We start from the raw sequence: 24,830 nt of genomic DNA, 5'->3' as shown, positions 1-24,830 counted from the left end.
ACTCCAACCATAACCCCCACCACGATACTCACTTTCAGGATGGCAACTCTCGGTGATCTGGCACTGGTCTCCTGAGTGGTGTTGGGATTCTGACATCGGTCACATGACCGTCGGCTACCCGACAGCCGGGGTGGTAAACGCATCCCTCCTAGACAAAGCTGGTTTCATAACTCACTGTATTACGTCATTTCAGTGTATTATTCTGTGTCATTAAAGAGTTTGTACTTGATAAACCTGATAAAATTAAGTTTCTTAATTAACTTACACCATTGATGTGAAATAAATGCAGACCCATCTGTGGAATTTGACATTTGGGATATATAAATGTCAGTGCATTAATCCATTGTTTTGCGCTGTATTAATGGGTCCTATAACAGATGCAGGTTAAAGATCATTTCACCCAATCTAAGAGCATAACATTGACAGTACTGCAATTATAGCTGTTTCTCTAAGTTTATATGGCAGGAGGGAGCTTCAGACTGTTTCTTAGCGGGTAACACACACTGTTCTGTGCATTGTTCCAATGGTTCAATACCTTTTTAGGACAGATGCCTCTATGGAGCATTGGATTGAAACCAATCAATTCTGAGTCTGCCACCAGCATTTTTCACCAGCACATACCCAGCTGAGCTGTTGAACCTCGCACCATGTGCAGCGGCTGAAATTTTATTGATCAATATGATTCATTTCTGAGAAATTTAAGAAAGTAGATTGCAGTCACTTAGCTAGAGCGTGTCAGTGGCTGATTCCGTAGTCAGATGCTTGCAAGGGGGTCTGAGTGTTTTAAGTGCTATGAAGACTTTCAACATACTATACTGCAGGCATTACATTATAGAAGTAGTTAGTCAATAAAACTAAGTTTTCCATGCTTTTTGTTGGCCTTGTCTGATACATGGGAATTGATTTATCAAACCTTCTAAAGAGGAGAAGAGGAGGTGTTGCCCATAGCAACCACTCAGATTCTAGCTATCACCATAGAATGTACTATATAAATAATAGCAGGAATCAGATTGGTTACTATACAAAACATTTATACTTGTTTTCTTTAGAAGGTTTGATATCTCTCTCCCATAACAGTGTAAACGATATTAAGATGCCGTATGTTATGTTATCAGGGGTGCAGAGGTCTCACTAAGGAGATTTATCATATCTTGGAGAAAAATAAGGTGGAGAGAGATAAATTACCAACCAATCAACTCCTGTCATTTTACAGGTTGTGCTAGACAAATGACAGGAGTTGATTGGCTAGCATTTTAGCTCTCTAGACAAGAGGCGACTACAGCGCCAACTACATAGTACAGAGGGGGAGCCGCTTAGCACATATCAAACTACATGCAGAAATGTATGTACTGTAACATATGTGCTGGCAGCAGGTCCCTGGGTATCGGAAGCACTGTGTCTAGCACTGTACAGCACCCTGGACTCAGCATTCAGCATAAATCTCTTCTAAGCCCGCCACCAGAATCCTATTGGATAGGTTTCAACTGAGTATGGGGGTAGGCTTTGAAGGAGACTGAAGCTGAATGCTGTGCCCTGGGGGACGGACACATTGCTAGCGATCCCTGGGGAACTTCAGCCATCACATATGTTACATGCTTTACATCTCTGCATGTATGTTATGTGGTGCAGCCTAGACTTTCTGCAAGATTTGATAAGTCTACCCTCTCCGGTATCAGAGCCCAGAAAATGTCTCGGTGGACCTGTATGAGGTAAATCTTTGAAGACTTATTAGAAGGTTAAAATCATTTATGGTAAAATATTATAATAATAATAATAATAATAATAATAATAATAATAATTATTATTATTATTATTATTATTATCTATATACAGTATATAAATGTGAAAACCCTCACTCACTCACTGAATCATCACTAATTTTTAGGAAGATGAAATGTAACATAGGTATTCTGCAGGTGGGAAATAGGAAAACAATATAATTAGAATTTTAATAAACCTCCCCTAAAGGTATGAAAAGGGGGTTGACACAATGACATCATTAATGATGCGTGGCTTCCATTGCGTGAACGATAACGCCCAAATGGACAATCAGATCAAAATTTGGATTGCACCTCCAGTGTGTAGAATTTAGTAAACTACAAAAATGGTCCTGTCACTTTTTAACATATCTGCTACGGGTGCTCCTCAGGTAACGCCAAGAACCATGGATTAATATTTACTTACATTAAGATGTCTCATATTTACATCTCTATAGATTTACCAATTTTTAACACTCATTTATATTTACAACCATGAAAATCAGAAACTCCCATGTAAAGAATGGGTAGAACCAGGGTCAGACAGGGGGCCCTCCTCCCCCTCTAGTGATCAGGTTCCAGACTGTGTTCTCTAATTATACATTATACATATGTTACCTTATACTGCACAGGACTATGATGTCCTCTCTACAGTGCACTGCCAATATTTATCTGATACATTATCATGCACGCACTAGCAGTATTTATAGATTTGTCAAGGGGCCCAGCCCATGCACTCACTAATGGTTAGGCAAACCAATGTAGCTGATGGCCACACACCCCCTGGAGACTGATCACACCCCTAAACATGGGCCCCTACCACTGCATCCCCCGGTGGGCCCTTCATGCCCCAGTCCGAATTTTTTTTTTCAGCTGAAAAACATCTACATCTTGCCCATTGCCTTCTATACGGAGACACAGCATTGACCATAATTATGTCTTTATCTTTAGTATCAATTATAACAAAAGCAGCACCTACACTGTATATGATTTTAAAATATTGAGTGTTGTATGCAAACAAAATAAAATATATGAGCATTATATGGAGATGATTTTATATGTTCAATTACTTTTCAAGTGGATAAGTCATCAAATGTACTGAAAATAAATATTATGTTTACTTGTTTACTTTGCAGAACTATTTTTTTTACGGTAGCTTACAGCCCACTTCCGTGCTTATGTTTTATTTATAGCTAGCAAGAATATACAACATTGGTAAAATACAGTATTCTGTAGTAGGTGAAAATGTGAGCTTAGACAATACAGATGTGTTCTCATATATAATTTTCTATGCCTCTTAGCATACACTGCCACACTTTTTCTATTAGGGCATGCTGAATCTGTGGCTGCGTATGTTGGAATGTGAAGTTCCACAGCAGCTGAAGCACCAAACATTGCTTACCACTGATGTAATGACTACTGGCTATAATAAATAAACAGAACTAAAGTAGACCATAAAATACTTTTTTTGCCCAAAACTATTGCAAGAGACCTAAATATAATTGCAGACGCAGCATCAGATCAACCCTGTGATCGTCGCATCAATCATCTGACATCAGAGCAACCCTAAGGTTGAGCAGAATGTTCAGCATACCTAAACTGCTGAGGCCAGTGAATCTGCATACAAGGATGCAGTTGCTGGCTTTGTTATGCCTTAAAAATGGCATGGACATGTCTCCATTTTTACAAATGCTCTCTGTTACCACCCCCAAATGCCTGTAGGCTGTCAGTCGATCATTTGCAACCAAATTTGGGCAGGGTCCATCTCTGAATCAGGTCCACCGTGTATAAAAGGACTGAAAAGATAGATCTTGTACAATCTACCATATACCTCTTTTGTAAGGTTCTAGAAATGGTTCTGGATACAGTTGTAAATAAAACAAACAGGACTCTATGTACTAATGTGTAATATTTAAGGGCCTAGAGCAGTGGTTCTCAAAAATTTTTGAATCACGGTACCCTAGAGTATCAGAATGTTTTTTTGAGTATCAGAATTTTTTTCACGGCACCCCTAGGCCAAAAGTTTCTTACTGAGAAATTTAGAAATAAATATTAAATTAAGTAAGTTGTGTTTATATGTCATCCTTAGGTACAGTTATGTGGTGAGGAACAAGTTTTGCTTCTGTTTGTCCACATATTTTATGATTGACAGCCACCAGCGCTGGTTTGGCCATTACACTGACCATAAATAATTGTAATTGATCCTGGACCACCAACCCAGGGCACCCATGCAAGTGGCTTGAGGCACCTCAGGGTGCCACGGCACACCACTTGAGAACCACTAGCCTAGAGTATTAATTAACCAATATTCCCCAGGCAGCTTCCGCATGTTTATTTAACTAACCTAAAGTATGTAACAAATTCTCAAATATATCTCCTGTTTTTGGCATACACTGCAGACCGCAGTCCCCAATTTTTTCAGTTTGGACTGCATTCTATCCCTATATTCCAAGCTCAGAAAAACTAGATTTTTGGAGTATGACTCTGTTAGATAACGCCTCATTCAGATGGCATTAGCTATTGTAGCTTCTGGAGAGTTTCTGGAGAGCATATCTATGATGTGAAGCCTTTCTCTGGATGACTTCAAACAGTGGGGAACAGTTAGGAAATCAGAAATACTGTCCCAGCAACCAAGCATTGTGAAATTACTGTTATAAATTGGAGCTAAACAATGTGAAATGGATTGTTATTTATTGAGGAAACCCCCAATATTGAATAAGCCCTTAGTTCTATCCTTTAGTGCAGCTTTGCTGAAGAACTGAGCAGATTTGACATCTGTCACTTCAGAGATGATTGCGGGTTGTGGCGTAGGGAGGAGCTGGGTACAGTATTGCCCACCAGTCCCTTAATTTATGACAAATTAGCTGTATGCTCCTACAGTATATATATGCTATAGACCAGGTGGCAGAGAATAGCTTAAATGACTAAACACTTTAGGAGAGATGTATCAAAACTTGGAGAGATATAACGTGTAGAGAGATAAAGTGCTAACCAATCAGCTTCTAACTGCCATTTTACAGGCTGTGTTTGAAAAAGACAGTTGATTGGTTTCTTACCTTATATCTCTACTCTTCATCTCTCTCAAAGCTTTGATAAATCTTTTCATATGACTTTTATTGCTTATCTAATATATAGAACATTTGTGAGAAAATGTCAGGCGAAACTGTAGAGAATGGAAGACCAAGTGTGTGCTTAAGTGCATGTTATTTATGGGGTCAGGTAATAAATGACTCACACCTACAGCTGCATTGCTGGCAAGCTGAGTGGTGTCAGTCAGCCCGAACAGTAGGGGATTTATGGCCCATTCTCTCTGGGCTGTACCTTGGTGACTGTTCTACATCTGTTCTGCAACAGGAAGGTGTTTGCTTCAAAGGTTAATGCTCCTGTAAGCCTCATTTTCCCAGATGTTTATGAAATTCACTATATGTCAGCAAGCTCATTTCATCCCTAACTTGCCTCCTGCTAGAGAACCCTCTGCAACGCTGTCAGGTATAAATGGGACATTATAAAGAGAATGACCTTATACGTACAGAAATGGAGATTCAGCTATTTTTATCTTTTATATCCACTGTATTACTACAGTCCCTGTATGAGGGACAGTCTGGCAGTGAAAGAGTTAAGCACTTTTATTTTAGGGAACTTTCCATCCTGATGGGCTGCATTCAGACTCTTTGGGGGCGATTCAGTTGTTTCTGCCATCAGATGGTAGCTATTCAATTGTTTCTGCTGATGGAAATGATGGCGTGATAATTGCTTGCAGCCTCCTGAGGTGGTGAACTGCAGAAATTGTGAAAAAGTCCTGGTTTTGGGCACCCAAACTGCTGTTTGGGTGTACAAACCAGAACTTTAGGTTTAGATGCCAAACCCAGTCTATTTGGGTGCGAAAAACCAAATAATTCAATATTGTCCCATCTATTTAAATAGTGGATAAGATGCAATCTGGTGCACAAAAACAACTGAATTGCCTCTTTTATGTTATTCCTAAAAGTCCCAGCTTTTAACACTTCCATTTGCACTGTAGATGGCTCAACCTAAAACTGTCATCACAATTCTACTTAATTTCATTGGACTCATTTAAATAGGGTCAATATTTTGACAAATTGGGTGTCAGTATTATGCAACATTATTTAAAAACGACACTGATAATCTTTTGATCTAGTTTACCCTGATATTTGGAGGAACATTTATAATTTTGTGCTTAAAAAGAGCAGAAAAGTTCCTAATTCCCCCTGTTTTGGAGTGCAAGTGCTGGGAAAGAAAACACTTAGCACTCCAGATTCAGGTTGGCACTTATAAATTGCTCCTACTGACCTTAGGTAGGAATTAGTCTATTACTTTTACTTTAAAACATTAGGCAGCAGACAGGAGGAACTTTTCTCCACTTAAGGCAGAAGAACAGTAGGGGCAGGTGAAGATGAACAGATGCTGAAAGGGATAGCCTCTCACTTGGGAGTAAAGCATTCACTACAGGAAGCCCTGTTTTCCTATTTGCATTCAGTGGAATCACTAAGTCTGTTCATGCTGGTTTCCTGGGTAGAGTAAAACAGGAGTGCTGGCAACTCTGACTTGTGGGGACTATAAGCGCAGTTGTATAGAAATTAGACTGTTCTAGATGATAGAAACAATTTAAGGGTTGTTGACAAATATAAGCCCATAGGGTATAATGCTCCTACTTAAGGCCCTGTCTTCCCCCATGAACTGGGGATTTGCACAACTGACAATTTTAGTCCTATAACAGTTTATGATTTTAAGAGTTAAAACACAGCCATTATGTGATTATGACTGAAATAGTTATTGTTATTGACACATCACTTGTAATTTCCCTGTGCTTTCAAGTTTGTATTTTAGCTTTAGAAACACCCGTTAACAGCCCACGGCTGATTATTTCTGTCTTCTTTTAATTGCTTTATATGGTAAGGATTGTTTAATCTTCTTTAAGCAACACCCCTTTTTCACCTAAGTAGAATGAAAGCTTTTTAAGCACTGAGGCATATAATTTGATCAAATGTCTCTGCCATTAGCTAAAGCAGATTTTAGAAATGCACAACACGTCCCAAAGTCTTTTGTCAGAATTACACAACTTTTTCCAATCATCAGCCAATATTAATTTAAATAACATTTCAGTGCATTGTCATTGTTAAATTGAATGATACATGATCTTATTAGCAAATTTTCTGTCTGATTGTGTTTCTTTTCACTGTCTTCTGTTTGGGTGTCTGATTTATTCAATGTAATTAGTTAATTCTGTTTAATTAGTTAATTATCATTTTAATGGGTGATTAATGGCTCTTGCATTTTTATGGCCAGTATATACTCTGTTTGCAATTAAAACAACTTTCATTGTTATTTTTAAAGTATATAGTTTTCACGGATTTCTGTTTTATGGGTAGAACCGATAAATTATCCAAAGGAATAAAATAAGCAATTGATAGCTTATTCTTGTGGAACAGATCCATATGCTTATATTGTACAATGAAGGATTTGGACAGTTCCAAGAGCCTACATTGCTCTTCTGTGATTGGCTGCAGAACACAATATGTACCTTATTCAGGTTTGTTGGCAAACCAAAAAAGCACACTAATGATCACAACCATATTGCACTGCAGGTGGGGCAGATGTATTGTGCAGAGAGTTAGGTTTTGGTGAGGTGTGTTCAAAATGAAATCTAAATTGCAGTGTAAAAAAAAAGCTGCCAGTATTTACCATGCACAGAAACAATATAACCCACCCAAATCTAAATCTATCTGCACATGTTACACCCGCCCCACCTGCAGTGCAACATGGTTTTGTCCATTAGTGTGCTATTTTGGTTTGCTAACAAACCTGAATAACCCCTTATATCCCCAAAACAGACACAACCTCAGTGCCTGCTGGGAAAGACTATTTTAGTCTTTCACGTGGGACCAGAACTGCAGGAAGAGGATGGATGAGTATATTGGAGAAAAGAGCCAAAAGCTCAACAGAGATCCTAATATCACACAGAGACAAATGCCAATAATACCAGTAAAACCGGATGTTGGCTACTTTTTATATACAAGACGATGTTCTGTTGTTTAGATAACTTCACTATAGCAACTGAGTGTCAAGAGGTATTGTGCATATTCACCCCTGTGCTACGGCTTTACAAGACAAGAGATTGAGTGAAATTTATTTACATCACAGCTGATTAACCCAAGTGTGTCTTCTTCTGAGTTCAAATATAGTACCAGGGACTGTGCTAATATTGAACTGGCTATCTTTCTTATAGTTGTTAAAGTGCTTAACGGATTTCAGTGTAAGAGATTGAGATACTATTATTTCCTACCCAGATAAATCCGGATTACTGATTTAGTCGCTATATTCTACTGGTAAGATTTAATCCTGTCAAGTTCACCACTGATAAGACCAGCAGCAACGTGGTGTCTGCATGCATTATTGTGTAGAGAAAGGTGTATGATAGTGATACTTAATAGTAGTGCCAATCTTACAATTCACAATAGTGTATACTTGTGATCACCTGCTGCATTATGCCTTATTAATCACACTGCACCAAACGCTGCAATTGTTTTATTCAGTAGGTTCATTCCACAAAGGTCTTTATAGCTTGCAAGCATTTTGTATATTCCTTTTAAATAATTATCCACCCCAACATCACTTATCTATTAACTCCACAGTAATAAAAGCGCCAACATGTGTGTTTTTTTCACCAATTTATATGTGTGACTTATATGTGTCTGAGTGAGTCAAGCTAGGGTCTCCCCTTGTTGATCCCTTTTGAGTGAAGAAGATATATTCTGCTGTGAGCTCAGACAAGAGAAATGTGAGTGGAGATGATCCGTTGCCACCATTAAGCAATAATCAAGTTAGTATTATAACAGTGAGTGTTTTATTATCTCTTAAACAAGCAAAGAAACCAATACAGCCTATTTGCATTTGTACAACATCATATATGTAATAAGCTACTGTATATTATAGATTGATACTAAATTAAAATACCAGTTTTTCATATTTTATTTGTTGTCATTACTCAATGTTTTCAAGTTTTCCTTTCTGTACTCGGGCAGAACCTGCCACTGTGGCTGAAATGTGGGTGGCAAAGTTTGACAAAGCCAATAGCTCAGGTCCAGATTTTAGAGCACAGTGGAGCCTATAAGGGAATCCGGATGACAGATCGACAATTTATAGGTCGACACCATATGGTCAACATGCATTAAGTGGATAGGTACAAAAGGTCTACAGATCAGATGATAGGTTGACAGTGCATAAGGTTGACAGCACAAAAGGTGGACAGGTTCAAAAGTTGACATTAAAATGTTAGACGCACAAATGGTTAACACAAATAGTCTACAAAATAAAACATGTGTCGACCAGTTACACGTTGACTTTGTGAACCAGCCCACCTTTTGTACCCATCAACCTTAAGCATTGTTGACCTTTCATCTGCCGACCTTTTCTACCTGTTAATCTAATGCATGTTGCCCATATGGTGTCGACCTAATGACTGTCTACCTAGACATTGTCAATCTACTACTCCACACCCCCTATAAGTTCAGTTGGGAAATGACTGCTCACACATATCAACAGTGGTCATGATTTGCCAACCCACCCAAAAAAAAGTTATATATATATATATATATATATATTTATTTAGGCTCACCCTTAAATCTGATTGGCAGCCAAGTAGATTTATGGGTCAGCCAAGAAAATGCTATAATTTATATATATATATATATATATATATATTTTTTTTTTTTTTTTTTTTTGGGGGGGGGTCATTGTTTAATGTCCATAGATACAGAGATATTGGGTTACTTTGGCCAATGACAGTCAATATTACATATGCCGTTGGGTGGCCATGGATGTTTTTTGAAACTAGTGTTGTAGGAGGACTTCAGCCCAAATTACAACGGTGAATCTTGCAAAATGTATAAACCACATATTCTCTTCCAAGTTTTGGGCTTAATTATTTTATAAATCCTTACTGATTCCATCTTGTTCCTTTTTGTCTGCAAATGTCAACCTGTTTTGTTTCCGCCTACTGCACACCTCACATCAAACAGCAATAAGGACTTTCCCTATTAGTTCAGTGTATTTATGCATTTATGTATTTATTTATTTACTTATTTATTTATTCATAGATTACTTTACCAGGAATTAATAGACTGAGAGTCAGCTCTTGTTTTCAGGCCTGTCCTGGAGTTTCCCACCTCTGAATTTAAATAAATGTCAGAATTCTCCTCTCTGGGGATCGCTCTATTAAAAAAGCCTGTTTCCCACCTCAGCAAGTCCTTTATTGAGAATTGTTTATCAGGAACTTGAGACTGATCAATCATGTTTGACATTTCCTGGCTCAGTGCTAGGGGGTATTTCCCTCCTGCTACTAATTAAATGGACAATTCCATTGCTAAGAGAATGGGGATGTCAAAGGCTTTTTGGTGTTTATCTATCACAGTCTGGGCTGAAAAACTAAAACTGCAAAAAGTAGCAGAGTTTATACAGAAAGCTAAAAAAAAAAAATACAATCTGCTCATTATTCCAAGAGGGAGAGTTTAATACATAACTTCATATGTGTCAAACTAAAAGAGCAATGATCTGCGGCAAAATGTGTAAAGGCTTATCTGCTGATGGAGCAGTGCGGGGCAGGTGCCCTGCTCCTAGTAAGCCAATTATCCTCAAATCTCCAGAGGAAAGGATATAAACATCACACCAGGGGAATAAAATTAAAAGGAATAAGCAACTAAGCTTAAAAATAAAACAACAAGCGGAAAAAAAAGACAAAGCAGATTTCCTGCTGACTGGGAAAGGGAGGATAGAAAGTCTGTGACTTCATATTTTCCTTTTCATTTTTTATGTCTGCTGCTCTGAAGCATAAACTGCTGGACTTAAACTTAATATATCAATATAACCCCTCTGGTAGTCCTTTGTGCATCCATTCTTCCTCTTTCACGTCTATGATGACTGTGATATGTGATGTTTTACTGAATACAGTATAGGAACAAAAGCATGTTAGAACAGAGTTGTAAAAATGTTACAGTTGTAGAAATGTTACAAAATATGGCGCTGTTGCTGTCTATTAGAGATGAGCAGGTTGGATTCTCAGAGAACCGAACCCCCCCGAACTTTGGCTTCAGAGTCCAGATGCGAACCAGGCTCGGATCTTCCCTCTTGACTCGGAAACCCAAACTCGGCAAAATGTCATCATCCCGCTGTCGGATTCTCGTCGGATTTGAATTCGATATAAGGAGCGTCGCGGCCATTTTCACTCCAGTCTCGGAGAGTGAGAAGACGTGTACTATTCAATGTGCTCAGTCTCTGTTTATTCGGGCGGGAAAGTGGGGTGACAAGTGTTGTGCTGCTCAGTCCAGTCCATATAGCCAGTGTAGCTGTAAAGTGGTGCTGTGTTGTGCAGACCAGTCCAGGGTAGTCACTCAGTGTATTGTACTGCATCAGTCCAGGCAGTCACAGTGTGGGTGTTCTCTGCTGCCATATATCCAGTGTCCTGTGTCATCAGTAATTCCAGTGACAATATACGCTGCTGCTATATATATCCACTGCTGCAGTATAACAAATTACTTACAATTTATATTATTATTAAACAGCTGTTGGGCTGCATCAGACCAGTGGTAGTGTCCTGTGTCATCAGTAATTCCAGTGACGATATACGCTGCTGCTATATGTCCACTGCTGTTTGTTTCTATATGTGCTGTTTGGGGCCTATTTTTTAAATCTGCCATCCTGTCTACCACTGCAGTGCCATTCCTAGATGGGCCAGGAGTTTGTGCCGCACACTTGTGTCGCTTAGCTTAATCATACAGCTACCTCATTGCACCTCTTTTTCTTCTTTGCATCATGTGCTGTTTGGGGCCTAATTTTTAAATATGCCATCCTGTCTGACACTGCAGTGCCACTCCTAGATGGGCCAGGTGTTTGTGCAGCACACTTGTGTCGCTTAGCTTGGCCATTCAGCTACCTAATTGCACCTCTTTTTCTTCTTTGCATCATGTGCTGTTTGGGGACTAGTTTTTTTGAATAGTGCCATCTTGTCTGCAACTGCAGTGCCACTCCTAGATGGGCCAGGTGTTTGTGCCACACACTTGTGTCGCTTAGCTTAGTCATACAGCCACCTTGGTGCAACTTTTAGGCCTAAAAACAATATTGTGGGGTGTGAGGTGTTCAGAATAGACTGGAAATGAGTGGAAATGATTGTTATTGAGGTTAATAATACTGTAGGAGCAAAATTACCACCAAATTCAGTGATTTTAACTGTTTTTATGTTTCCCCCCAAAAAAATCATCCAGATCCAAAACCAAAACACGAAAGGGTGGTTTTGGCAAAACCAAGCCAAAACCAAAACACAAAAATGGAATTAGAACCAAAACCAAAACACAAAACACAAAAAGTGCCAGCCGCACATCTCTACTGTCTATAGACAGATTTCATGCCTGCCTTGGTAGACATTTCCATGTTCAGTCTTTTTGTTCTCACCTGCAAGATGATGTCACTGCATAGAAGAATATGGGAAACATCACTGGGAAACATCTGAAAAGATTTAAGGGGCATGTTAATTAAACAATATTTGTGGTCGGGGTGTTTTAAGAGAGGAGGCGGCCCGCATGCAGACTCCATGAGGGCCACCTCCTCTCTGGCAGCGAGTAGACTCAGGCTTCATGCGCAGGTCTCCGGGAACATGGCACCCACGCCTTGTTCCTGGCAACATCTTTATTTCACATGAGCAAATCATTTTCCTGGACATTTTCCCAGTGATTTATATCTGCAGTGCCAGCCACAGTCACGGGACTCTGGAGTGGTAAGTATAATTATGTGGGGGCGGGGTGTGCAGTGTAGGCCCCCATGGGCCTGTATGCAGTGCACATTTTTCACCCATTATAGATAAGCGAATGGTTGTGGAATATCTCTGAAAACACCCATTTTGGGGGTATCTGCAAATATTAAGGATCCCAGGATTTAACATGGAGCCAATGCAGCAGATATCTTCAACATCTGCCGCAGTCCCTTCATTTCCAACCACAAAGCAGACGCCATTGATTTCAATGGGGGATGTTAGGCTGTTAGATTTAACAAGCTCTGGAATGCCTTGTTAGCTAACATCATATGACGATGGCGTTGCCTATATTAGCCTATAGGCTTCTGTATCACCTCCCACTGACACATGTGCCAGCCAACAGCCGCACAGACATAGTATGCATTCAGGAACAGGGGATAGATGTACAGCATTATGTGGCAATAGGCAAGAAAGCGGTAACTGCACACGTTAAGTGTGCCAATTACCAGTTCTCCCCCATGTATATCTACGGCAATGTGTGCTAAGCATCCCTGTCATTATCGGCATTGCGATCTACAAGATAGCATGCCAATGTCCCCGCCAGTGTATGATCAGTGTCGGACTGGTGCATGTAGGGCCCACCGGGGGAATACAGTGGTAGGGGCCCATGTTTAGGGGTGTGGCTAGTCTCTAGAGGGGGGTACGCCCAGCTGCCACATTGGTTTGCCTAACCATTTTGCAAGTGTTGGTCCCCTAGATAAATATATACAGTGAATACTGTAGTGCATGCATGATAATGTTCTAGATTAGTAACAGCACAGTCTAGAACCTGATCCCTAGAGGAGGGGGTGGGCCCCAGGCTGTAGGGCCCACCGGTGGTTTCCCCTGTACCCATATGGGCCAGTCCAACCCTGTGTATGACTGGCTGTTACGACAGGTGTAGTTATTGATTTTGACAGCTGCAGGTGTCGTTGCCACATCACCACAGCAGGGAGAGCACTGTCCCAGGCTGAGGTGGCTGCTGGGCTCCAGGCTGCACACGAGATCTTGCGGGGCTTGCAAGATCTCACGCATGCCCAGTAGAGCCAGCCAGGAGGAGAGCGATACAACAAGTCATCACTATGCTGATGTGCTGTGGGCTGAGACAGGGATCGCCGGAGGGGTGAGTTTTCACTCCCCCACTACGTCAGACGAGATGGTTATACTTTACATCTGGTTGGTACTGATTCCTGCTTATCCTCTGTAAAGAGGCGAAGCAGGAAGCATTATAGCAGCACAATATCTGTCGCATAATACATCTCCCCCACAGTTATAAGATAAATTATCATTCTACCTCCACCTCTTCATCAGGATGGCTGCGGAGCCTATCTCCTGACAAGAGCTTAATACTTCATTCATGTACAAATTTACATTTTCACATTGTGAATTTAGGAGTAAAATTGGCCCCTAAATGTTCTTTGCGTACACTTAGCCTTATTTAATTACTGAGAGACATTTTAAACCTTCTTTGGTGGTGTATCTCTAAAGGGTGGTACTGAGAAAGGCGCAGAAGTTTGCAATTGCCCATTGGTGTAGTATGGCACTGTGATGGAGTTCCTTCCCAATTACAGAGTAGACACATTTTGTATCTTGTTTTGCTAAGTCAAAACAATGGGTGGGATTACTGAAATGAGATAAAGGGTTAAAGTGGGAACACTATTAAAGTGTTCCTTGCATTGGAGAAGCATTTTGTGCTTTCCATATGCACATCAGCAGTGGACACATTTATGGTCATGCTTTGCCATATGTGCAACAAAACTTCAAACATGCATAGTGCCACATATAACAATGAAAGTCTGGTCTCTTCTCACTCACTCGTTATTTAGCTGTGCTGTAAATGACACTAAATGGTATCCGGATAATAAGTCGACAGTGAATAGGTTGACATGGTGGAAAGGTATACATGTAAAAGGTCGACAGTGCTTAAGGTTGACAGGCTCAGATGGTCGACATGACAATGATCTGCACACATATGGTAGACACAGGTTTGGGGGGGAGGCTACGTTAATTTCAACTTTTTCGTACTTAACCATCCGCATGGAGTGCGATTGGGAATAGTAACCTTACCTGAAGCATGGCGAGTAAAACGAGTCCACGAGGGTACACATTTCTACTAATTTGACTATTACATGGTTCAACATACAAAATTAACACCCCCCCCCCGCCCAAAAAAACCCCCTGAAAACCCTGTGTCAATCATTGTTTATGTCAACCATTTCCAGGTCGATCTTTTCACTGTGTTGGCCTTTTGAAAAGTGCAAGATGATAACAAACCAGCCAATCAACTCCTAACTGTAAATCTACACATTGGAGCTGATCGGCAGGTGCATTATCACCTTGCACTTATCACTGCTTTATCACTTCTCCAAGCTTCACACATCTGCCCCAGTGTGTGGTAACTGTATTTTTCATTTGTTCAATTTTCATTACAGACCTGGCCTGTATCTCCCTATCTCTCCCCCCCCCCCCCCCCCCATCTCTTCCACTCCTTTCTCTTCTCTGTTTTGTAATTTGCTTTCATTTTACGCATTTAAATAATCAAAAGGTCAAATTTTAACATTGTACTGCATATATTACTGATCATCTTTGAGTGTATCCCAATATAGAATATTTTCTCTCTTAATACTATATACATGTCGATATTCTCGGTATGTCAGGTGAAACTATGACATTGTCAGATTGTTACCATTAGGGCTAGGCTGCGTGGTGGGGTGGGGGGGTTGGGGTTGGGATTTGGTGGTGGGTTAGGATTTTGGTGGTGGGTTAGGGTTAGTAGGGTTAGTAGGGTTAGGCACTAGAGGAAGGATTAGGGTCAATGATTAGAGTTAGGGATAGGGGAGAAGTGCTCACCAGAACACTGGAGTTTTGACCCGGAAGTCACAACAACATGACTACCGAGACACTTAAAAAGCCACCGGAACCGGTGCAGCCATTGGAAGCAGATAAATTACCAAGGGTGATATATCTACATTCTAAAATGTGTATATATTGTGTGTGTGTGTGTGTGTGTGTGTGTGTGTGTGTGTGTATATATATATATATATACAAATATATATATATATAGACAAATAGTATGAGAGCAAATACCAAGGTAAATGTTTTTAGTCCCGTGGAACTACAAGTCCAAAGCTGGACAAGAAACAATGTTCCTCAAAGTCACTGACAGCCAATATTGTTTGGTATTAGAAGTTAGTCAGTGTGCACTTCTGGGACTTCCAGCTGTCGTTTCCCCAGTGTTACCCGATTCCGGACGGGTGATAATCCTGCCAAGAAATTGAAGAAGTAGGGAGCGCCAATAGTGCATTAAAAGAGTAAAGTAATTTTAATTTAAAAATCCAGATCACTGACAAGTAAAAACTCGTACCATAAAAGGCGGTCAAACCATCGCTCGTATAACCAGCATAGAATTTACCCCACTGTGCAAAACAGCATTCTCAATTTGAGATCCAAACGTCAGACCACGCCCATACGCGTTTCGTCATTCGACTTTGTCAGTGGGCTTGGTCTGAAGTCACAAAGGCGGTGTTTAAATACACACATCAGTATTCTGATTGGCCCATGCAAATTACATGAAAAAATGAATATCAACATAACAAAAAATGTAATAACAACATCCCTCTAGTGCACAGATAGTACAAAATAGTAGGTACTATACTTCTACATAAAAATCATTATAACAAGAGTTCATCAAGGCATCAAATATCCAAATAAATAACAATAAAAATAAAAATAAAATAAAATACATTCAATGACACAAGTGATCATATCACTGTCAACGATGTTAACATACAAAGATAAACCAGTTAGCCATTCATCACCTATATGCAGTTTTAATGGATGGTTCCATATTGCTCATATATAGCGCTAGACATATGTGTCCACATTTCGTCCGTCTTACGGTCTACCTATTTTGGCTATAATCATTTTACCTTTATTGTTCACAGCGGTCATCTCAGCACCTAAAGTCGGATGTTTTTTGACATCCTTGCATTGTTTGTAAACCTTCGTCCCATCGCATGACCTATGCTAGACGGTCAAGCGGTGCCCATTCATGACGCGAACGGGTGAAATGGACAGGTGTGCAGGCATATCATCATGTTAAGGACACAGCACTCGTTTAAGCTATCTATTAATCACAAAGAAATACCATGTCAGGTCTTACTGGTAGGTGTTGGGATAGTATAGAATCCATTTGCAAAATATGAATGAGGGATATGAATTGACCCCGTTTTTAAAATAGGTGCCTGATCTCCGACTTGCAGTGTGTTGTCTGTTGTCACGCAAGTTCATTATATTAATTTTTTATAAGATTGCTTCTTAGTCTGGAGGTTTTTTGTTTATTAACTTCTTTCCATATCTATTATATATTCCCTTTAACCCTCACTCTATATTGCCGGTATAAAATTGGTAATAGCCATTCCCCCTTTCTTTGTGATTAATAGATAGCTTAAACGAGTGCTGTGTCCTTAACATGATGATATGCCTGCACACCTGTCCATTTCACCCGTTCGCATCATGAATGGGCGCCGCTTGACCGTCTAGCATAGGTCATGCGATGGGACGAAGGTTTACAAACAATGCAAGGATGTCAAAAAACATCCGACTTTAGGTGCTGAGATGATCTCTGTGAACAATAAAGGTAAAATTATTATAGCCAAAATAGGGAGACCGTAAGACGGACGAAATGTGGACACATATGTCTAGCGCTATATATGAGCAATATGGAACCATCCATTAAAACTGCATATAGGTGATGAATGGCTAACTGGTTTATCTTTGTATGTTAACATCGTTGACAGTGATATGTTCACTTGTGTCATTGAATGTATTTTATTTTATTTTTATTGTTATTTATTTGGATATTTGATGCCTTGATGAACTCTTGTTATAATGATTTTTATGTAGAAGTATAGTACCTACTATTTTGTACTATCTGTGCACTAGAGGGATGTTGTTATTACATTTTTTGTTATGTTGATATTCATTTTTTCATGTAATTTGCATGGTCCAATCAGAATACTGATGTGTGTATTTAAACACCGCTTTTGTGACTTCAGACCAAGCCCACTGACGAAGTCGAATGACGAAACGCGTATGGGCGTGGTCTGACGTTTGGATCTCGAATTGAGAATGCTGTTTTGCACAGTGGGGTAAATTCTATGCTGGTTATACGAGTGGTGGTTTGACCGCCTTTTATGGTACGAGTTTTTACTTGTCAGTGATCTGGATTTTTAAATTAAAATTACTTTACTCTTTTAATGCACTATTGGCGCTCCCTACTTCTTCAATTTCTTGGCATATATATATATATATATATATATATATATATATATATATAATCCCAACACCCATGAAACAATGTTTACCAGTAAAATAAAACATGCCTGTAATTCATGAATTCATTTATAAAGTGAATATAAGCTCATCCTATAAACAATGTGTAAAGTTAATATAACTCTCCCTGTATTCAATGTATAAGGGGAATATAAACTACCGTGTGTATACAAATTATGTAAAAGGGGACTATAAATCCTCTCTGTAAACAGCGTATAATAAGTATACTGTATAAACCCCCCAATAATTAATATTACTAGACAGTAATTTAAACTGCTTATAAACCATGTATAAATATAAACCCTCCCTGTAAACAATGTATACAGCAAATATAAACCGTATCTGAACACAATGTAAAAGTGGAAAACCAACTCGTCTTATAACCAATCTGTAAAGGGAATTTTAAACCCTCCATATAAACAATGTAAAAACCATCTATGAAAACAAAATATAAACAAGATATAAAAGACTTAAAAAGGAACAACAAACAAACCTATAAAGGGAATATATAAATAAAAATGAATAGATTATACACTTTAAACAATGTACAAAGAACAGAGAAAACTTCAAATTTAAACAAAGACTATTTTTTTCTTTAATAATGCTAAATGGTAAACAGATAAAAGACAAGTTGCTACATACATTAACATCTATACTCAGACATTTACGTGATTCAAAAGGAATATAATAATGCAATAATATGTCAATGTCATCCTTGCAGAAAGCTTCTTTCGATTTGTTACAGTATATTGGCTTTATGCTAAATGACACTGGGATTTGTTAGTACGCCAAGTGTTCTCTTATTTGTACTGCAGTATATTTTCGGAATTTCTGATAAAAATAGGGCTGTAGTTTTAAAGAGTATGAACTAAAAGCCTTAAATCACACTACCCAGGGGTGCCACAATGTCATATGGTTAGGAAGGGGGGGGGGGGGGAATTGTCAATCCCCCAATGATTACACCCCCCTTACCGCCGGATCACCGCGGAGTCTCCAGTCCTACTTTGGAAAGTCTGCCGCAGCTGCATGCTGCCCCATGTCCTGTGCCCTCCTCTTCATGCAGATGCATTACTGGGAGGGGACGTGCCCATGCTGAGCCTGCTGGGACATCCCCGTCTCCTCCCAGTAATGCATCTGTGTAAAGATCCGGCCAGGACATAGGACATGGGGCGGCACGCAGTGCGGAACAGACTTTCCAAAGTAGGATTGGAGTCTCCGGATTGGCGGTGATCCGGTGGTAAGCACTGCCCCTCCCCAGCGCCTGTGCCTCTGTTATGTTTTAGGGGGGTATGCATCCCCCTTGCCCCCCCCATTCTGACACCCCTGACACTACCTAAAATGTGATATCCACTCTGATGTAGATTAAATATTTAAAAACAAGTGGGGTATCCAATTATCAGCACTACTTTTTCGATCTAAAAAATCGAGCTATTATCACTATTTTAGCCCAATGATCATTACCGGGCTATCCAAATACAGCCTGATATTTGGCTCAAAAAATTACCCATTTTTGGGGCAATAACACATAAAGTATTAGTATAAGTTCCCAGACCCATGTGTTATCATGGAAAAACAGATCTCTATGGGATGGTTATTGAGGATTTTGCTTCGCATGTCGAGGCATGTGAAGCATACTCTCCGATAAGTGTCGGCTAGCAGGGCTAATTTGATAGCCCCTTGTGGATCCCTTAGCTGCTGTATCTTACCGCAGGTAATCGGCTATCCTCCTAAATTAATTCAAACTTTGTGTACTCTTAAAGACATGTGTTTATACTATGGTATGACAACTTAAAACTTGATGTATGTTACACTTAATCCATCCTAACATTTTAAACTTTCTTACAAAACTGATAAAGTGTATATTCTAGCAGCCTCTCCCCTACCCCTGGTACATGATTCTTAACATTTCCTGACTGTACCCGCAGTCAGTGCCAGACTGGGCATGAAAGGCCCCCATGGAAAATGCAGTTATAGGTGCTCATAAATAGGGGTGTGGCCATCCACAATAGGTGGTGTATACAATCTCCACAGAGGCTTGAGTAACAATAAGAGAGTGTATGGTTTGCGGAAAAAAATCTCTCTCTCTCTCCCTCTCTCTCTATATATATATATATATATATATGTATATACATATACTGAATGCAGCTAGTTATGTAAATAACAGTTTTTTTTATGATAAATGGGAAAAACATCAGCACAATGGAGCACTGGGAATGTGGGGAGGGGAAGAAGGTGAACGTGCATAAATTAGCTAGAGCCAATAACTCACGAACATAGGTCAGGCCTCTAGAATATAAGACAAGCCCCAAAAATAAGACAGAACTCCAGGACATACCTCAGGCCTCCTGAACATTTCAGGCCTCAAGATCATAAGTCAGGTCTCCAGAACATACGCCAGACCTCCGTAATATAAGTTAGACCGCCATAACATAAGTCAGACCCCATGAACATAAGTGAGGACTCCAGCACCTAAGTTAGACCATGGTCATTTGTATGTACAGTGTGCCACAGCTCTGATAATGTCAGGAGTCTTCTTTTTTTGCTGAAAATGTGTCTTATTCGATTGCTATGGGAATAAGACACACAAGCAGACTCTGCTGATTAAAATTATATGTGGCATGCCTATATCCTATGTGCAATTGTGGCTATTTCTGCATACAAAATGCTATGATACAGTGATTTCCAGAGTTTGATTGTGTGTCTCATGCGCCTATGCGCATGTAAGATGCATTTTCAGGGACAAAATGCACAAAAAGACGCCCGGCGTTAGTAAACATGCTGGTGACTAGGTGCGACTAGAAGGGCTGTTATGTGACTGTAGCAAGGATGTAGGAGAACACATCTGTATATACAGTACGTGCCAGTTAATCTAGTGTATTTCAGACAATCTACTGCAAAGGGTTAAAAAACTGTATAATTGCAGCTATGAAATAGTCTTATCAGTGAATGGTTAAAAATGTTAGAAATGTTGGATAAACGCAGCTGTGGAGCAGTCCTATATGATGAGCAAAGAGTTAAAAGTGATGAATAAATACAGCTATATAATAATGTGGTCAGAAGCTTCCCCCCCCTCCTGCTTATGATTTACAATGGCCCATCACCTAATATGGCTGAAATAATAGAATCTGCAGGCCATCGATGTGATAATAATGGAGATCTTGATCTATTCTAACAAACTCAATAGCACACGGGTAAATCAGACAAGACCATAACTGGTTCATTTCTTGTTGTGCTGCAGATCTGGGACTGGGGGTAATTGTCTCATGTACAGCTGTGATCATTTGCTAGAGTATTGACTGGCTGATGTAATGAACTGTGCTATTTGACCAGTGACTCTGTAATGCTTGCAATATTCTGCCATGTTAAGCATAGAGAAATGATGGCCTAACGGGTTATTTTAGGGTTGCAACTTTTTGAACTGGGAAAAAACAATAAGTGCAAGTATAATACAGATATTTGGGTAGATATGTATGCATGTCTGCAAACTGAAGAAATATGCAAACACAACTACTGTAAGTCATACTTCCCATCTGTACCAATTTAGGTTTAGCAATCCTGATTTGTTCTGTGGATGTGAAAGTTAAGAGGTATGACCTGTTCATCACAGCTCTGCAAAAGGCTTGTCTGTCGAGAAGAGAGGAGAAGGTTAAGGGATGGCATGCCCGTTGGGTGTGACACCTCATAATGGCATGACACCATACTATTAATCTGTGACCACATCCTCCAACATGATGTCTCCATGTTCCCATTGAGGCAAGCACATGGCCATCATCATGACATAAGCTGCATATGGTGGAATAAGTGAAAACATCAAGCACTGCCTACTGTATAATACTTACACTTTGGGACCACCCCCTTTAGAAATGATCACTTTTGTGGACTTTTTTTAATCCTAAAATAAAGTTTACTCGTATCTCAAAGAGAAATTCATTAAACATCTTGACTGTTTTCTATTTTTCAAATATACAGTCCAGGCTAACCAGTAGAGTGCAAGGGCTGAGCCACCATGATAAATATATATATAGTAAACACTGCTTGTGTGTGTATGGTAATGTAGAAGATTAATAACAGGAGGAGTTGGGCCCACAGGCAGTGGGGTCCACCAGTGGTTTCCCCTGTTCCCCTGTGGGCCAGTCCGACCCTGTACAGTACAGGTGTATAAGCAAAAGAGAATGTACTGTATACATGAATAGCATAAACTGTCAAAAGATAAGCAGCCAACAAAATACTCAAAGAAGTTTCTACAATTACTTCTCAGATTGTCAACATTACTATAGCAATATGTATACTGATTGAAGGTTCTCAATCTTGGCAAACCGATGTCTCCATGATGATATTACATAAAAGATAAAAAGAACAATAAGATAGTTTAGTGATTTTCATAAACAAAGATTCACACCCATATAATACTGTATTATAATACATTTGTAAAAGCTATACAGTGTTGTACTAGATTTGTCTACTCATCCGTTTTGCATGAAAAAAGAGAAAAGAGATTTGGAGATTTCCCCAGTAAAGGAGATTTGCCCACTAAGGGGTCTGTTCATGAAGCAGTGACAAGAGTGGAGAAGTGAGCCAGTGGAGAAGTTGCCCATGGCAACCAATCAGCACTGAAGTAACATTTATAATTTGCATACTATATAATTGTACTGAGCAGCTGACTGGTTGCCATGGGCAACTTCTCCACAGGCTCACTTCTCCACTCTTTTCACTGCTTCGTGAATAGACCCTTAAAGGAGATCTGCCGATATATTTTTTAATTATCATTTTATATCCAGTAAGAGTCTGTGCAAAATAATATAGTGACTTACTGTACCTTACTAAGTTTGATGGGATTCTATCAACCTTTCCATATATGAGTATTTGGAACATACATTTCAGCTTTATTCCTGTAAGGGTCTGTTTAAAAGAATGGAGTGATTCTTCTTTGTTCTATGGAACTTTGGGGCAGCTGTATTAAGCCTGGAGAAGTGATAAAGCAGTGATAAGTGAAAGGTGATAACGCACCAGCCAATCAGCTCCTGTCATTTTTCAAACCAGTAATGATTGACTGGTGCATTATCACCTTGCACTTATCACTGTTTTATCACTTCTCCAGGCTAAATACATCTGCCCCTGTATTCACTTCTACTTTGGGTGTGATTCTTTATGTATGAAAATGACTACACTTGTATTACTGTTACTTTTATGTTTTATGTAATATTGTCGTGGAGACATCAGTTTGCCAAGATCGCGCACTTTAATCAAGATACATATTGGTATGATAACATATACAGATGGAGCCTCGCTGATCTAGGCTTCTCTGCTGCGCCTAGGTGCACCAAGGCTTATTAGCATAAGCCTTTAATCTATTGTTCTCAGCTGCAATACAATAATGAGAGAACAATACAGCAGGGGATTAAGTCATTACAGCAGGGGATTAAGTCTGAATGCCCTGGCTCAATTAATCCTATTAAAGTGATAGATGAGGAGGGCTCCATCTGTACAGTATACATCTGATGTGCTTACTACAAATGGAATACACATGCAAAGAAATTACCTTTTCTATATAAATTGGGTTCGGTTGGTGCGAAAGTCATCCCAAAGTAAGTATAAGCACACGCATGCTCTCTGCATGGGCAAAAATTAAGTAATTTCAAGGCAGTAAAGATGCTCAATGACAATCCGCTATACCTAGGACCCTACCATAAGTGTACTGTCCCTACATATTGATGCCTCTACAGCTCACAAACATTTTTTTGTATGAGAGTGAAACATAAAGCACACTCTGGTACCTAGCACATATTAACAAATGTTGTCCTGATTTGTCTGCTCTTTAGCATGTTTCAGGGGGAGATACTGTATATCATGCCTTGGAAAGTGATAAAGTAGAGAGAGATAAAGTGCCTGTCATCTTATAGCTGTCATTTTATAGGGTCTGCTTGAAAAATGACAAAAGCTAAATGGTTGGTACTTTATCTCTCTCTAAGGCTTGATACATATCCCCCTCAATTAAGTAATCTTACCCAGACCAGACCACACAGCATCCCAGCTCTAGTTGTACACTATAATGCAGTGCGAAATGGCCATATGCAAAATGGTGAATCAAACTTGGATCTTGAAGATTGCATTGTTGAAAACTGTCTCCTCTGTAAAACAGCTTTTGCTAAATGTCACCCCAATTCACACATCTCTGTCGTGTTACATAAACAGATGCTATTATATTTGGCCTACATGAATATGAACGGTATGCACTGTTGCCTTAATCATGTTTGCACAAGATACACAACATCACTGGAAAGCCACCAAATCAACACTTTGATGTTGTATTTGACCAAATCTTAGAGCAATTTTAAAAAGATTATTGGATAAATGTAATAGTCTGCGACTTGCAGTCAATGACCAGCTTCCAGCAAGTCTACCCAACATTTTAAAGAGGCACTCATCTAAAAGTCAATACCAAGTTGGTTTTACCTTTTCAATGGTTGCTTCTTTAAAACATCTAGAAGATGTGCCAGAAACTCACTGATGCATGTAAGTCATATTCTATTACATTTACCTCTATAGTTTTTTTCAGTTAGGGCCCTTATTATTCTGCCAGCCAAATACAAATTCTGTTTCCCCTATTGCTTTAGTGCAGAGGACAAATATTAATTAATGATAACTATAATAATAGGCAAATATAGTGGTGAATGCCCAATTAGCTTAGTGATATCATTCAGGTGCTTGAAAGGGAGGGGTATTTCTGAGCAAGAAAAAATACACATTTTGTTTCCCCCAGCACCCTGAATGATAGCAGTAACCATATTTAAATCCCATACAATATCTTAGAATTCAGAGATCTCGGTTACATATATCTGCTCAAATGTATGTGTAAGCCCCCAAGCCGCGCCAAGGCCTCCCCGTATATATATTGGGGGTCCTAGCGCTATATCTAGGTGCAGGGTGTGGCACCCCAA

The 24,830-nt window shown here is 39.5% G+C and overlaps 1 protein-coding gene across 2 annotated transcripts in view; it reads right to left on the bottom strand.

Moving 5' to 3' along the window:
• Positions 1 to 24,830, bottom strand: part of UNC5D (unc-5 netrin receptor D) — an 866,621-nt gene that overhangs the window by 731,674 nt on the left and 110,117 nt on the right. The window lies entirely within an intron of this gene.

This window comes from Pseudophryne corroboree, chromosome 6 (genome assembly GCF_028390025.1).
Source record: "Pseudophryne corroboree isolate aPseCor3 chromosome 6, aPseCor3.hap2, whole genome shotgun sequence".
Lineage (NCBI taxonomy): Eukaryota > Metazoa > Chordata > Amphibia > Anura > Myobatrachidae > Pseudophryne > Pseudophryne corroboree.
This window is presented reverse-complemented; position numbering and strand designations above follow the sequence as displayed.